At 32.5% G+C, this 6,623-nt stretch overlaps 1 pseudogene across 1 annotated transcript; it reads left to right on the top strand.

Annotated features, from left to right (window-relative positions):
- The first annotated feature begins 184 nt into the window (after window positions 1–184).
- Window positions 185–2,141, top strand: LOC143593568 (cytokinin dehydrogenase 5 pseudogene; annotated as a pseudogene). The gene is made up of 2 exons (XR_013146127.1): window positions 185–453; window positions 1,417–2,141. The product of XR_013146127.1 is annotated as a cytokinin dehydrogenase 5 pseudogene (transcript).
- The last annotated feature ends 4,482 nt before the right edge of the window (window positions 2,142–6,623 follow it).

Raw genomic sequence — 6,623 nt, 5'->3', positions numbered from 1 at the left:
GAAACATTCAAACGATTTACAATGAAATGACAGGTAACCGGGCAACAAGCTCCTTTTATATTTTCATCTTTAAATTATTTTAATAAAATCAATAAACTTTAAGCAAATCCAGGGTTTTTCTTGTTATGCTTTGATTTATTTATATATTTTTACAAACTTTTAATTTTACTTGGTTTATTATTGCTTTCAGGAAGTGGAAGCTTTGTTGGAGAAATTAAATTATATTCCAGCATCAGTGTTTACCACTGACCTTCCTTACGTGGACTTCCTGGACCGGGTTCACACTGCTGAATTAAAACTCCGGTCCAAGGGTTTGTGGGAGGTACCCCACCCATGGCTTAACCTGTTTGTGCCCAAATCAAGAATTGATGATTTCGATAAAGGAGTCTTCAAGGGCATTTTGGGTAATAAAACAAGTGGGCCCATCCTCATCTATCCCATGAACAAAAACAAGTAAGTTTCTTATTCCAGTAAACGTTAGTTTCATGAAAGCTAAGAAAACTGCTTATGTAGGGGTGGACCTACCTTGTGGTAGTGTCGACTGTCATGTCATAGTGTAAAAATCACGACCGACACTTGTGGGTATATAGCGATAGTCAGTTAATAGTTTTCCGACTCTCACCGTACATAATGCGAAAAAGAATGGGCGTTACTATAGAACACATCATTGTCATAAAGGAAGCTTCAGTTATATCATACTAGACTATATCTCGCATAAACATTTACCATATATTATACGTACCTATATAATATTTCTTAACATATAAAGATCATATGATACGTGAAAAATGTTATATATTATCGATGGTGTTTGCACAATTTGTCTCAAAATAATTAAAAGTGGTAAAGGAAAGAAATTTGGACTGTTACATACATATCTTACAAATATGTATAATTATATATACTCTTGTCACATGTCTAAGTAACCTCCTCCATGTGTTGATGGATGCATGATATCATGGTCTTGCAAGTCGAACAAAAATCTTATAATATAGGACTTAAAAGTTAAAAGTACAGCATAAGGTGTTGTGTCTTTGTTTGTTGACCGGAACCATACAAGAAAAAAGATCGAACGGGTACAGATGGTCCAAGTGGGAAGATACTGGTGTCAGATGAGATCTTCCATTTGGGTCCCATTGATGAGATGTTAATTCATCATCCATGTCCTGTTACATAATAGTACAAGAAACATAGCGGTTGGTACAGATTATGCCACCCTTCGTGGACCTTCTTCATTCCTTTCCTTCACCTTCTATCATCCAGTTGTACTTCATGCATCAACACTAGTACTTAACATCCATGTTTCCGATCTTTTTTGACCCTAGTGAGCATTAACATTTAGACCAAACATAATACAATAATATTAGTGTAACTTGTTATTGTATATACTACAACTCATGGATATGTTTTTTATAGGTGGGATGACAGATCATCAGTAGTGACACCTAACGAGGACGTGTTTTACTTGGTGGCATTGCTTCGGTCGGCATTGGATAACGGTGAAGAGAAGCTTACTTTGAAGCATTTGAGTGACGAAAACCGAAAGATTTTGAACTTTTGTAAGGAATCAAATATTGAAGTGAAACAATACTTGCCTCACTACACAACACAAAAAGAATGGATGGATCATTACGGGGATAAATGGTCACAAATCTCTAGAAGAAAGTTGGAGTTTGACCCGCGCCATATACTAGCCACGGTCAAAGAGTCTTTGAGCCGAGTTTTGGTTCTGATCCAAGGTCATCGTGGTGAGCTAGGTTGAATAAGATATCAATCATAGTCTAGTATAAGTGACAACAGTTACTTACCTCTCGTGTACATAACAGGAGCAATGCTACGTTTTAATAGAGAAAAAGTAACCACTTTTTTTTTTCTTAGTCCATGTTTAGAAATGAATGATGGTTTTTCGTCAAGCTTTTGAAGTCGGGTTTGTGTGTTCACTTACCAAACCCGTGCAGTTTATAAAAGCGGGAGCGTTATGTACAACTTGATTTCCCATCATAGTATTGTAACAATTCCAATTTACAATTTTGAGTTGCATTTCATATGTAAATTTAAGATGTTTATCACACAAACTCCAAAACTTCTTTAGGGTTTTTATTAGTGTAATCTCTATATAATAAATGGAAACATAGTTGGTATTACCATTTTTCAGTTGCATCAATGAGAAACGTATGTTATGATTTCAACTTTCTTATAACATCCCCACCCCGCCCTCTTTTTTAATCTATTCTTAGTGATCATTATGCATGATTTTATGTTGTAGTTGGTGAATTGGTTTTGTCTTCATGGTACTAGTAGTATAAGGGAGCAAAAGTAATTAATTTGTCGTCAAGAAATTAAAAATATCTTGTCACGTTGTAAAGGTTCTTCAAATAATATAGATTATTAGTTGAATGTTCACACCTTAGGATTTGAGAAATTGACTATAGAAAGATGAATTGGTATTTTGGTCAGTTTGAAGCATCAAAATGGTGAAATAAACATGTTTATTTGACTATAGGTAAAACTTGGAAGAGAGATGATATTTAAGACGTGTAGTGGACTTTAAATATCAAAATTGATTGATCGAGTTGTTGAATTAAATGTAAGAATATATCTAATATATCCATTTTAAATGTCATGATACCTAAAACAAACAAATTAAGAAATGTTTGATCATTTTATTTTATAAGTTGTAAAATAACAATAATGTCCTTTAAGTTATTATGGCTAAAAACCATTTTGTAAAATGGAACATCTAGTATATGTAATAGTAAGTGCACAATTGGAAATTGAATTTATATGTATAGAAATGACATTTAAATTGGGACAACAAAAAATGGAAAAATGGACATTTAAAATGGGACGGAGAGAGTAGTTTTTTATACCCCCGCATTACGGGGGTTGTGTTTCTTTTTCGTATCCAATATTTATGTTTTTTTAGATTTTAATTTTATTTATTGTAATAGAGTTAATAATTTACTTAGGGTTTAATGATGAAAATGGTTCACAAATAAATGAGATGTTACACTCGTTTAAAAGCTATGGGTTTGGTGAGACCCATGACTCGCTTATTTTTTTTTTACTACAAAATTGAATCTAAATATAAATAATATATTTTTCTCAAAAAAATTAGATACTAATTTTTAGTATATCTCTATTTTATAGAATTTTCATATCAAATATATAGTGAGATTAAATTTTAATATAATGAGATGTTATAACCCGTTTAAGGTTATCTAGGTTTGGTGAGGCCTATACACGTGAATTCAGGTCAAACACATGAGAAGTCTCTATTTACAAATAAAACAATCTAGCGGCTTAAGAGAATGTAAGAAGCAACCAGTGAGCTTTTAAAAGTTTCGATTATATATATTTAAGATTAAAATTCTGAATTCTATAGTTTTTCTTTTATTTTCATTTTCCTTTTTTTTGCACGCGACATGTATTGTAATTTATTTACATCCTCATATGTTGTTTTCCATTATTCGTTTATAATATTTATTTATTTTTTTGAATTTTAATTTTAATTTTATTTATTGTAAGGAAGTTAATAATATACTTAGGATTTAATGATAAGAAATGTTTCATAAATAAATGAAATTTTATACCGGTTTAAAAGCTATCTGGGTTTAGTGAGACCCATGACTCGCTTATTTATTTATTTTACTATAAAATTGTTTTTTAATTATAAATAATATCTTTTTTTAAAATATGGTTATTAAGTTTTAGTATATCCTTATTTTATAGGGTTATCATCAAATAGCTGATAAGATTATTTTTAATATAATGAGATGTTATAACCCGTTTAAGGACTATCTGAGTTTGGTGAGACCAATACCCATGAATTCGGGTCAAATGCATGAGAAGCCTTTATTTAAGAATAAAGCAATCTAGTGACTTGAAAGAATTTAGGAAGTTTTCGTTTATATATATTTAAGATTTATTTATATGACCATCATTATCATTTATATAATATTAGATAAAAATATAAATTATACCTTATTATATATTAGTTTGGTAATTATCGATGAGTTATATTGCTTTTAGTTAACTAATAAAGGGTTTCCCTTGGGTGTATATAAAGAGAGATAAATATTAACATCATAACTTAATCATACACACATAACAATTTTGTGTGCCTCCTCTCTTCTAAACCGGGCTCTTATCAAGAACTCTAACACCATCTTTAACTGTACATCCTAAAGGAGAACTCAATCAAGATGACAAACATGTCGATTATATCATACTCTGCTGCGGTTACTACTCTTCATGCTGTAACAGGTTCATAGATTTATTTTTATTCATGTTTTCTATTACTTACGTGAAGAACTGATCAACATGTGACATGAGAGTGATGTTGATTAATCAGTTCTTAATGTTTTCCCTAAATCTGAAATTAAAATCGAAAAACATGAATTTTGATTAAAACCGTAATTTTTTCGGTTTTCATATTTTGTTAAGAAAACTGGTTATAATTGCTAAAATTCATATTTAAAACTCTAATATATTCGAAATCAGTTAAAAATATGTTTAGATTTCGATTCCAAAGAAAACTGACTAAAGATTGTTTTGGATAAAAATCTGCTAAGGATCAAGTATCCAAATCTGTTAAGTGAGGTAAGGTGCTAACTTGACAATGACAAGTGTATAAGCGTGATATTGGTGAACACAAAGGTATACGAGGGAAAAAGCCCTTAACCAAGATAGTCTTACTTCGGTCAAAACTTATCAAGGTAATCTTTGGTAAAATAACTCCGGTCAAGGATTAATAAGAAAATCTTTGGTCGGATTACTTTAGTCAATGATCAACAAGGTAACCTTTGGTCGACGAGTATATGATTATCGTGGTCTCCGGCACAAAAAACCCCCGGACGGTGAAAACTATCACCGTCGATTATATTGATGATAAAAATCGGGTTACAAATGCTGTGGAGATATAGATCGATGTTACAAGAATTGCTAATGTGTACAGAGAGAATAGTGAGTTCAGCTCTGAGTGTGTGTGAAATACAGTGAGTTCTCTAATCGATCATATTTCAATTGTTTATAAAGAAAATAAATACAAATATAAGTCCTATCTTTAAGGCATTACTCCACTAGCCACTCCCATCACTTTGACCACGTGCCATAGAAGTCTAGTAGCGAAATAAGTGGATGACTAAGTCTAGGAGCCGTTAATGTTGATAAATATCAACATTCATATGAGAAACAACCGTTAACAGCACCAAATACCGAGGATCCAAGATCCTGACACATCTCTACAACTCTTCGGAAGGATACTTGATCCAGACATGTCTTCAAGAATAACATATCCTCAGTACTCAGTTATTTGTGACATAACAAGAAGTCCTATAAATCCGCCACTTCTCCCACTAAACGTGTTACAGCCATTTGACCACGTGTTTGACAAGTCCAATAGCGAGATATCCGGTGGAATAAGTCTTGGAGCCGTTATACTTATTAAATAACATCCTACACACAAGAAACAATTGTTAATAATACCAAGTACTGAGGACCACTGATCCTGACAGGATCTATTTAAGGATAACTGATCCAAGAACATATGTCATGATAACGTATCCACAGTATCAAATTTCTATGCCCTAACAATTGCCCCCAAAATGGCGGTTGTGATAATATCGCAGCTATCATTTTGCCTTTGAATTCAGACTTCCTGCAAAAGCATATGAGATTTGACAAGCTAGATATAATTATCATATATATATATATATATATACACATATATATAGAGTTTCTTTGAGAACTTCCTTTCAAGCTATATATCCGAAACCTCTTATTCTTCCTGCAAATCATGAACAGCTTGTAATACTTGTTTAACCCGGGTAGATGTTCCATCTTTCGTGTGACACTCGTCAATTTCAGGTTAACTCCGTTAACTCAAACTCCGTCAATTCAAACTTAAGATCACTTGATCTATAACGCACATCTCATTACATTTAAAATAAGGTTTTAATTGACGCTTGACAATTACTACATGGTAGTCTTTCGGGATTGCACCGAAACGCAAACGAGTTGACGCAAACCATTGGTGAATAAACGAAAAACAACCAAACATTAATTATGTGATAATTATGTGTTTGGCTTATGTGCTATGTGATAATATTGTTTAAAACACTAACTCAAGATGCAAACAAGTTACTTTAGGCTAGAAAAGTAATACTTAAAAGTTGAGGGACCTATGTGTAACATATTATTATTATTATTAATAATAAAACCCTAACCCTCTCTCCCTCTCTCTTTAAACCCGACGGCAGCCCCCCCCTCCCCTCTCTCTTGCGATCGGCAGCCACACCCACACCTATATCACCTTCGTTTTGATCTTGTTCTTCATAATCGGAGCATCCCACACTCGTTTCTAAGCATCTCTCACGTTTCTCTTGGTTGTTTCTGCGTTTTTAAGGTATAAACATGAAACCCTAGCTTTGTAAATTATGTATTAAGTGTTTATATGCTTGATTTTGATTTGAGGATGATTGATTATGCGTTGGTTATTGGTTTAGATAATCATATGTGATTTTGAACGGTGAAAGATTGTTGAATCATTGATTGTTTGTAAACCCTAGAGGGTTACTACTGATTTTTGTGATTAATTATGTTTATTGCATGTTGGAGTTATG

This window comes from Bidens hawaiensis, unplaced genomic scaffold (assembly GCF_021521415.1).
Source record: "Bidens hawaiensis isolate Kalapana, Puna unplaced genomic scaffold, B.hawaiensis_p1.1 tig00042371_1, whole genome shotgun sequence".
In the NCBI taxonomy this organism is placed as follows: Eukaryota; Viridiplantae; Streptophyta; class Magnoliopsida; order Asterales; family Asteraceae; genus Bidens; species Bidens hawaiensis.
Note: the sequence above shows the minus strand (reverse complement) of the source record. Positions and strands in the feature narration are given on the sequence as shown.